At 35.0% G+C, this 10,707-nt stretch overlaps 1 long non-coding RNA gene across 1 annotated transcript; it reads right to left on the reverse strand.

Annotated features, from left to right (window-relative positions):
- Positions 1 to 1,860: 1,860 nt before the first annotated feature.
- LOC132326849 (uncharacterized) lies at positions 1,861 to 8,652 on the reverse strand. Its single transcript, XR_009486445.1, has 3 exons — positions 8,457 to 8,652; positions 4,448 to 4,836; positions 1,861 to 2,332 (listed from the first exon to the last, which is right to left on the reverse strand). It is a non-coding gene; the product is annotated as an uncharacterized LOC132326849 (long non-coding RNA).
- Between the last annotated feature and the right edge of the window lie 2,055 nt (positions 8,653 to 10,707).

Raw genomic sequence — 10,707 nt, forward strand, 5'->3', positions numbered from 1 at the left:
TCTAGTCAGCTCAGAAATTAAAACCATTTCTTCTTCGCACTTATGCTATCCTTTTGGTCAAATTCCTTATATCATCATCTTGACTTTTTTTTTAATATTTGTCCTGCAAAATAAAATATTGTTTGTTGTATATTTGAATTAAATTGTATAGTTTTCTAAACTTCCACAAGGTTGTCACATAAGAGTATTATTACTGTCCGAAGCTATGCCAAATTCCAAGCATGGGCTTTACCATGAGCAAACAGAGTCTTTGCCATCTCCATTTTGCTACCTATGTCAGCAAGGCTTCAGTAGTATTGGAATCCTTACAGAAGTTTCCATGACAAATGTTGAGTCTCAGGGCAGAATAAAGTACTGGGACTTTATCACTACAACTTCTCTACACTGAGTAATCTTGAAGACTCCATATGAACTTGTTGTCATTATCCATTTGTGCTCCAATAAAGTCAGTTGTTTTTTCTTGGGAAAGTTTGTTCTGTCATCTACCATAACTGGTTATCATTTATAAGAAACCATTGCAAGATCTTAAGATCCATGATTTCTGTTGTCTAATTTTGAGTAACTGGAACAGTACATTTGTTTCCAGTTGTTGTAAAATACCAAGATCACATCTGCTAGCAAGAAGCAGTTGAAACAAGTGGTACTCAACTTCTGAGAGACAGGCATGTCTTCAGGTTATTCAATGCAGTGACCTTGCGATGAAAATCTTTCTCGTACAAGATTATTACCACTTAGAATTTTGATACCATTTGCCTTTTTCATTCTTTCTCCACTGAATACTGAAAACTTACCAAGTCTCTAGTATTGCTTGTGCTTGTCTGAAAATTAAGATCTTTGGTGCCTCAAACTTTTTTTCTGTTTAGGGAACCCTTGTCAAGTAAATGTATTTAATCAGAAGGTATTCTCAGTTAAAAGCTGCGTTACCACAGAGATATCACACATGGTCACAGACTTTGAAATAAAAACTGTGAAGATACTGAAATTACAGTGAGCAGAGAAAGGGTTTCATTTCCCAGAGCTGCATGGAAGGAAAGGCTTTAGTGATCTCTGATTAAATGTTTCAACTCTCTTCCTGGGATCAAGTACTATTTTTATTTGTTTCAGGTGCTAATAAGTACAGGCCATTACTGCACCAAGAAAAAAAGGTTTACATTTGGTTAGAAATAGAATTCTTTTTTTAATTAAAGCATTTAAAATACATTCAGTTTTAAATATATTTCATTTTATCTTCAGGAAAACATTATATTTTCTCATTATTTTGTTCCATCTCTACTTATTACACTTCTAAAAACATATAGACCTCCTGATAAATGAAGCTGTCTAGCTAAACTTGGATTTGTTTGTTGACTGCTGTTTACAGAGTTATGTGAAATTCAACAGAATGTTGAAGGGAAAGTCAGAAAGTTAGGCTTGTACTTGAGGGGAAAAAACCAAAACAGTTAAATACATTTACAGTAAACTTTTTTTTCTTTAAAAAAAAAAAGTTCTTTGAACCTCATATAAAATTCCTCTATTTAAAAATATTTCCAAGAGAAATAAAGTAAATGAGAAGACATTTTGACTAAAAATTTTGATCTCTTCTTCTATTTAAGAATCATGCTAAAATCAAAACAGTTTGGGAAAGTGATGCAGATATTTCATAGCCTATCCTCACCACAAGATCCACTCTTAAGAAATACTTCATATGAAGTTCCCAAATGACATCAACCAAACTTTCAATAAGTACCAGGCTGGCTGTATAAACTGGATTTTTATGCTGGATTTTTGAAAAGTAGAAAACCATGAAAAAAGCTATGCCTAATAAAAAAAACCCAAAACCACAAACAAACAAAACTAAAAAAAACACAAACAAACAAAAAAAAAAGCCTCTTAATATTTATTTCTTTTTGGACAATATCCTGCCATATGTTTCCGCTTCATTTTCATGATAAGCAGCAATATTATTATAAGTGAAATACATCTTTGTAGCTCTAAACATCAGTGAAACGTTAATGAATCAGAGAGACAGAAGTGACATAAAAATATGCTGTAAAATCACAATTTCAAAAGATTTTTTGTTTGTTTAACACTGTTAGATAAAAACACTACTTAATGTATTAGAGGACTAAGAAAAAGATTTTCATTAAATAAACAGAAATTAACCATACTTTCTTCATTCCATCACCAGGAACCCAGTGATTCTATACGAAAAATGCCAGATTGAAGTAGAAAATCTGATTACATCCATGAAGTATGAAAAGTGTATTTTTCTCTATGTCTCTTTCCTTTCCCTTCTGATTTTTTTTTTGTGTCCTTTCTTCAGTCAATATCATGAGGATCAGCAGTAGTCCACCTATAAAAAATAAAGTCTTTACTTTGTTCTATGAGTTCTGAAGTTAATAGAGGTTTAGATTTTGATTTTGCATAATTGGATGTTACTCTCATGTTTAGTAATAAATAAAATTCTCACTTCAACATTCATAATGACTTTATGTATAAATTATAACATTAATAATTTCATTAATTTTTTTTTGTTGTTAGTTTTTCTATGAAGACTTTATTCCAATTACTCATGGTCAGTGGTACTGATAGTCTTATTATTAATTTACCCTTTCAGCATAAAGATTTAAAGTTAAATATATTTAACTTGAGAAGTTATCATTTATTGATGTGTGTGCTTACATGCTTTTCTGATGTCATATTTAAGAAAAAAAAGTTTTAAATTCAACTTCTACAGTAATACACATTATTTTGAAAAATAGACTCTTCTATAACAGAAATCACATAGAAAGGTGAAGAAAAACTGTGATGAAGTGGTTTTTATCCCTACCATATTATATTCAGATGATTTGAATCAAGAGATTCCTGAATGTGATTTGTATATAAGCATTTGAAACCAGAGTGAACAGACAATTTGAAAACAAATACTACTCCAACAGCTTTTACAAACATTTCCACTGACAAAACACCCATGAGTCATATTTTTAAAGCTTTGCAATAAAAAAGTTGCTGTAGCAGGGCTCTATTCCACACGCACACACAGAAATGCTTGGAAACTCACATTAGTTTGATAGTGGAATAATTCTATTCCAGAACATGCTCTTTTGCCAGCTTCCCTCTTCTTTTTTTTTTTTTTTTTTATGGGAACAGCAGAGCTTTCCCCATGAAATACAAGGCTGGAAACATAGTATACTCAATCACCAGAAAACCATGTACATTTTCAAAGAGCCTCCTTGTAACAGGATAATCCAATTAGAAATAAAAGTATATTTTTCTTTTATTGATATTTCAGTCAGTAAATTCATATTTTAAATGAAAATTTTATGCTTGTCATTATATGTAAAATACATACTCTCAAAGAAGAAAACAGAAGTAAAAAAGAAGTTTACAAAGTATTTTCTAACAAACTTAGAATTTCCAAAACCTTATGAAGCTTTGATTTTGTTCGATTTTGGTTTTTTGTAAAGTAAAAACCTAATCAATCTATCTCTGGCTCACATATTCCAAATTATTTGTTGGCACAAGATTAAGCAAGCAAACGTAAATCAGGCATGTTTGTGCCTTCCAGAGTTTGCTCCAGGATCTTTTTAAGAGTGCAGCAGAGAGATGCTGCATGCTACAATTGCTTGCAGATGATGACCTCCAGAGCACCCAGCAGTCCTGGCACCCTGCCACCTCTGATAAAGCCTAAAATTCGCTACACAGGTCTGTACTACTGAGATTCCATTCTTCCCAACAGTCATGAAAGAGCCCAGAGAAGTGAGGAAAGTATTCTATCACAATATTTGCCTGGCATTTCTGCAGGAGCCTCCACAAAGCTGTAAGACAGGCCTGGGGCAGATCCATCCAAGTGTAATCTATTTCAGAGAAATTACGTGAAATGTTTTATCTGGGAGGGCAAAACAAATACCTCAACAGTTCATTCTGACTTTACGATCCATGAAAAATGAAGGCTCCCATAAACTTCAGAAAAGTATTTGAGACAAAAATATGGCCAAGCCTATGAAGAAAATTTATAGAGCCAAGACCTGTTTAATATACTGCAGCAACAGACATCAGGCCAGGGACGGTTTGTAGCACTGTGCTAACACAGCTGAAGTGTTTGAGAGAAAGGAATGAAAGAATTTTTAATGGAAAGAAAGATGTAAAAAGGCTTCTTAGGGCCATGTGACAACTAAGTGAGATGCATCAAGAAAAGGCTTGTTACAGAGACTTCTCTTGATAACACAATTTTAATATTTCATGCAATTAAATATTTTTTAATATTTCATGCAATGATTAATAATAATGCAGCCTTTAATTTTTTTTTTTTTGGCCTATTTAAGAAAGACCTGAGAAGCCATTTTAAATCCCATTGGGCTTCAGAGAACAGTACACAGCCCTAACAAATATTTGAAGGCTGATTTTTTTGCACCAGTATTGTGTTGAACATAATTTATCACTACATCCCATATATATCATTCCTTACCACACAGTGAACACGTAGCAGGCACATAGGAAGTTTTCTCATGGAAGTCATGATATTGCCATGAACAAAGAAGTGTGGTCCAGAGGCTTGTGGCTGAAGTAACTTCACCAGCTCCAGGAGCCAAGGATGACAAGGCCTGAGGCTCCATTGCCATGATATCCTCTTCCCTAGAAATGAAGATTACCCATGGGTCTTGTTAATGATGTCACCCAATTATCCAAGTGAGATGTTGTATGATATCTTTAAGTTAGCAGAGTTTGTGCATCCTTTTGCTTCTTTTCCACTCATGGTCTTTGATGTTCCGGCTGCACATGTTGTCTTAATGGAGAAAGAAATCCTTTCTTCTTGTTCCAGGGCAGCTTTTCTGTGTTTTCTTTTCATAACACTGACTGAAGATAAAACACAAGGGTTCACACTTGATCACTGCCAGATACACTACAAAAAGCTGCAAGTGTTGCTTCAGAAAGCCTGCAAATACTTGGGGGTTGGTTGCCTGTTTCAGTTCTGCATCTGCTGTCTTGTGTAATAATAATTATACTCCAGAAGAAACCACAGAGAAGAGGAAGGGAATGAGGACACTTTTGGGGTTTCCAGAAATGTTCCTTTCTGGAGGACTTGTAACAGGACCTTAAAAGAATCTGAGACCTATTAATCCCATGGGTCATTAAGACTGGGATAGAAAGGGCCTCCTGGAACAGAAGCAAAAATTATTTGAAATCATCTAACTGTGAACCAAAACCAATTTAGCCACAGTGTCTCCTAAATTCTGAGCCCTTGATTTTGGAACACAAATTTTGAATGAAGCAGAGAATGGCACAGAAGTGAGCACAAAAAACACCTCTCCATGGTCATAATTAGGAGGAGTCAACAGAGTTTTAATAAGGTATTTGCAAAGGCTCTGTGGGATGTGAATTGTAGCACAGTTTCCTTGCACTAATGACCCTTGAGAACAAATTATCATTTTCAGGGTACAAGTAAATGCTCAAGAAAATAGTTAAGGTGGCTTTAATGCATGTTTGATTCATGGATATATCCTCTACCTCCACCAGTCTGGGTTGAATAGAGCTTTCTAGTGCAATGCAGGAAAAGTGACTGATATCAATCTTCAAGGCTCCCATGGAAAATCAGCATGGGTACATTTTCTTGTAGTCACTAAAAAACACAAATTTCTTTTTTTTCTCATCAATTGCATATCCTTAGATTGTATCCCCATTCAAGAGTGCTTGAAAGTCCTTCTATTCAGTTTCCAGGATTTCAATGGGGGCAATTTTGACAAGCTTTGATTCATGCCCTTGCACTTCATGGCATCCCATCCATTTTGATGGCTCTGTCTTTGGGCAATATTTTTTTTTTTTAGTGTCCATGCCATGTCAACTCACCTCAAAGTTATGGTTTCTTCCTTGATGTTTTCTCCTGATCTTGAAACCACATTGTGATTAGTTTTGGTCTGCTTTGGTCCTTGCCAATGCAGTTAATTTATAAATGATCATTTTCTTGTAGACAATAAATCTCCCAATTTTATGGTTCTTTTGGTTTTTTTAATTGCATTTCATATGACCCTATCTCCTTTCAAGAGTGCTTGAAAGCCTTTCTGTTCTGTTCCAGAAGATTCCATATCTCGCTATTTCAATGGGGAACAATTCAGCAAGCTTTGGTACATGCTGCGGCATAGATGGCATGCCGAGCCGTTTAATGGCTTTGACTTTCAAACAAAATTTTTTTAAAAAAATCCATACCATGTCAATCATATCACGCCGTCCAAGTTCTCTCTTTCACTTTAAATTTTTTTTTTTTTATTTTGAAAAAATCTACGAGGATACGTTACCAAAGATGGTAAAAGAATAAGGAAAAAAACACAAATTGGATATGAGGGACATGAGAAGGATATTAAAAAAGAAATTTTCCTTATACTGAAAGCCATGAAAAGGCATGGCATGCCATCCAGTGCAGGGACTTGCACCAAAGCTTTCCCAATTGGTCCCCATTGAAATCGCAAGATTCCGTTTCGATTCCCGAAAGGAAATGAAACTGAAATGAAATGAAATTTCCTTTCGGGAATCGAAACGGAATCTTGCGATTTCAATGGGGACCAATTGGGAAAGCATTGGTGCAAGTCCCTGCACTGGATGGCATGCCATGCCTTTTGATGGCTTTTGCTTTGGCGAAGATTCTTTTATTTTTTTTTTAAGTATCCATGAACCATGTCGCTCATTTCTTCCCCTCCAAGCAGGGTCTGCTTCCTTTATTTTTCCCCTGCTTTGCAACAGCTGTGAGGTTAGTTTTAGCCTCTTTTGGTCCTTTGCACTGCACCTCATTTCCACCCAGCCCACTTTCTTGTAGTCACTACATCTCCCCATTTTCCGGTTTTTGGTCATTTTTTTAATTGCATTTCTTTTGATGATATCTCCTTTCCAGAGTGTTTGTAAGTCTTTCTTTTAATGGGTCGGAAGATTCCGTTTCCCTTCCCGAAAGGAAATGAAAGAGGCCAAAACTTACCTCACAGCTGTTTCAAAAGCAGTGGAAAAATCAAGGAAGCAGACCCTGCTTGGAGGGGAAGAAAGGAGGGACATGGTTCATGGATACTTTAAAAAAATAAAAGAATCTTCGCCAAAGCAAAAGCCATCAAAAGGCATGGCATGCCATCCAGTGCAGGGACTTGCACCAAAGCTTTCCCAATTGGTCCACATTGAAATCGCAAGATTCCGTTTTGATTCCCAAAAGGAAATGAAATTTCCTTTGGTGCATGTACCTGCCTTTGTTGGCTAGCCATGCCTTTTGATGGCTTTCACTTTGACCAAGATTTATGGTTTGTTTTTTTTTTTGAATATTTATGCCATGTTTCTCATATCTTCCCCTTAAATTTTGTCTTCCTCCTTGATATTTTCTCCTGCTTTTTTAGCATCCGTGGGTTTAACTTTTTCCTGTTTTGGTTTTTTCACTTCAACACATGCAATCCCACTCCATTATTTAGGATCAACATTGCACTCCCGCTCCAAAAAATTTGTTACTAAATGTTTTCTTTTTTTTTTATTTTTTTCTTCTATTGCCTTTTCCTTGGTTGTATCTAATTTCTCAATTGTTTTTATGTTCTTCTCTTCCGTTTCTACGATTTCAATGGAGACCAATTTTTCAATCGTTGGTCCATGTCCCTGCATTTCATGGCATCCCATGCCTTTTGACTTGCTCATGGCTTTCACTTTTGTCAATTTTCTGGGGGTTCTTTTTGTTTCAATATCCATGCAAATATCTCTCATTTCTTCTCATCAAACTAATGTCTTCCTCCTTGATTTTTTCCCCTGCTTTCACAGCATCTGTTAGGTTCCTGTTGGCATGAATTTCACCGGTCAGTATGGATGGGTGTTTGTCATTGGTGGCTACAGCTACTTTTCTGGGATCTGTGTGTTTAAATACTTGTGAAATTATACAGAACCACAAAGCTTTGCATTGTCTCTCATTATTAATAGTATTTCAATTCTAAAATGGTTTTTAAAATTAAAAAATAAATGTTCTATTGTGCTTTGTGGGGACAATTTTTAATTCCGAAATAGCAATTATTGGTCTTGGGAGCTGATGGTAGCAAGTTAAACACAGAATTAAAATGTTCTATTTTCAGTATGAATAACCCTTCGAAATTTTTCCACTTACAGACAATTTCTTCCACTTCTAGTCTTCTGCAATTTTTCAACCTGCTATCTCCTTTTTTTTTCCAGAGGTCTCGGTGCCAAAATAGTTTCAGTTGCTAGCTGGATCTGCTAAAGGTTTTGAAGTCAGATCTCTCACTGAAGTATGATATTACTGTTTTGCTTCTACATTGATTTCTTTATTGTTTAGAATCAGACCATGGATAAAAGTGATGTTGCCTTAAACCTCCTTTGACTAAGATTCACAAATTTTTTTTTTTTTATAGACCTCATCTAATTAAGTAATATACAGAAGGGGTTTTCTAAAAGAAATTAAATTCCAGGTTACTTTTGCCATTGGAGTGCAAAACAATGCAGAGTGGCTTTACCTTGGAGAGAAGTTTTTCCTTCTCATTCTTCCCAGCACACAAAGGAAGAGCAGCTGTTCCCAGTCACGTGTCTGGCTGCGCAGTCTGAAACACTAGTCAAGAAGAAAAGTGCATTACAGTCAAGAGAATACATATTAGTGCTAGTTTGCAGTCATGGTGTCTGTTAATGCAGTGTACAATTCACAGTCTGTCCCTCCAAAACAGAGACCAGATACAAAATGAAAGTGAAAGTGGTCCCAGTCATTTTTACACTCCAGTGCACATTGTTTCTTATGTAATTTTTAACCCTAGAAACAGTAAAAACCAAGAGGCTACAGATTCTCTGCATACTAAACTTCTTGCTTTGGCCTATGATTAGTATATCAGCACCTCATACAAAAAACGGACTGACCTTTTGAAGAGTTAATAAGATTACTGTAAAAATTCTCCTAGCTTTTTGTCTAAGCTTTTGCATTTGCAAAATCTTGAATTCTACATTTGTGTTTACTGTTTCCTATGTTTAACTTGAATTTCAGAAAAAAAAAATGTAGTCAGTTTTTCTTTGTTGGTAACAGAGTCCAACCCATACAATGAAAAACTGCGTATAGACCCAAGGAAGCTTTGGGATGGGGGTGTTTTGAAGAATTGATCCTTTATGAAGTGACATGTCCAATTCTCATCAAGGGGTAGAAAAAAACTGGGTAAAGATTTCTCAGTTCATTTGGAGAAAAATGTGCAATTCAAATACATGAGTGACAACCTGCAATAAAGAATGCTTGAACAGTGATTGTACCCTCCAGCATGCATTTATTTGGCAGAATCAAAAGCACTCATACATTTCTAAGGACCAGCATGTAGGTGAACAGTCCTGCAACATACCATGTACTTTCAATTCTCAACAAAAGTAGTGGAAAATGAATGAAGGTTCAAGCCTTTATACATCTAACACCTTTCTTTCAAAAGGATATGAATCCTTTCCCTTTTTTTTTTCTCTCTTCCTTAAAGGCATTCCATTAATTTCTTCTAGCAGTATATTACCTAGCATATTATTCATTGTATGGAGGGCACTAGCCTAGAACCTGAAACCTTATTTTGCTCCAGATTTCCAATATGACCTTGAAGTCAGATTCTTTTTATTTTTTTTTTTTTTTAAGAAACTAAAACTTTTTGAATGCCGGACTTTCTTCTTGCTTCACTATCTTCAGTACTATTTTTTGGCACATAAAGTAGAGATAAAAAAGGCTGTTCCACCTTACAGATCATAGCAAAAAATAAAATTTAAAAATTAATATAGTTAGATATTGAAGAGCTTTTTAAATAAGGCTGTTAATGAAGCATTATAGATGTTGTCTGCATATTTGTTCTTTCTGGGAAAAATGGTGAAATTATACATACTGTAATTACAGGCTTGTCTCTGTCTTTGAAAGCAAGACACTGCCAGTAAATAAGGATACTTATAATTTAATATATGATAACCACTAAAAAGCTACTTTTAATTGTCATGACAAGCTTCTTTAATCAGAAAATTTTGAGATATTTTAAATACAATATAGGTCATTGTAAATGGAAGATTGAGACTATGCATGCAGACAGAAAAGAGTTCATATAGCTCCCTGTTAACATCATCCCAACAGAACAAAGTATTTTCTGCCAGACAGACTATGAAAAACAGACATTTCACATGTATGCAACTGGAATTGATTTTCCTCTGGAATTACTACATATATGGAAAAGTAAAAACTATGCACAGACTTTCACATACTTACACGTGAAGATAGAAAAGTACACATAGGTACGTGTATCCAATTTATACAGATTGAGAAGAGCTAAGAAAGAAATCCCAAAAAACAAGATTTAAAAGTGACAGGAAAATTAAAAATATGTAATTTCACAGTTCTGGGAAAATGAGGTATGGCTTATTATTTTAGGGTTTGCGTTTGACACTAATGACTCTGTAATAGAAATAACATGAGTACTTCTCTGTGTCTTGGAATATTGCCTAGGACAAAATAATTATGGAATTCACAGTTTGTGGCAGCCTTTTCTCATTTTTATATAGCAAAAAAAATTAGAATGCGTTTAGAGCCTACACAGTGAAAGAACAGGGCCATACACATGCACAAACATATGACATATGTATGTATATAATATTTAGCAAGGGCTAAATATTATATTATACTTAGAAGATGTGCTGCAATTGATCCCCAATTTCATAGATGTGATCCATAATTCAGACTATTTACTGCCCTAAAACCCCACACCGAATGATACA

This window comes from Haemorhous mexicanus, chromosome 1 (genome assembly GCF_027477595.1).
Source record: "Haemorhous mexicanus isolate bHaeMex1 chromosome 1, bHaeMex1.pri, whole genome shotgun sequence".
Lineage (NCBI taxonomy): Eukaryota > Metazoa > Chordata > Aves > Passeriformes > Fringillidae > Haemorhous > Haemorhous mexicanus.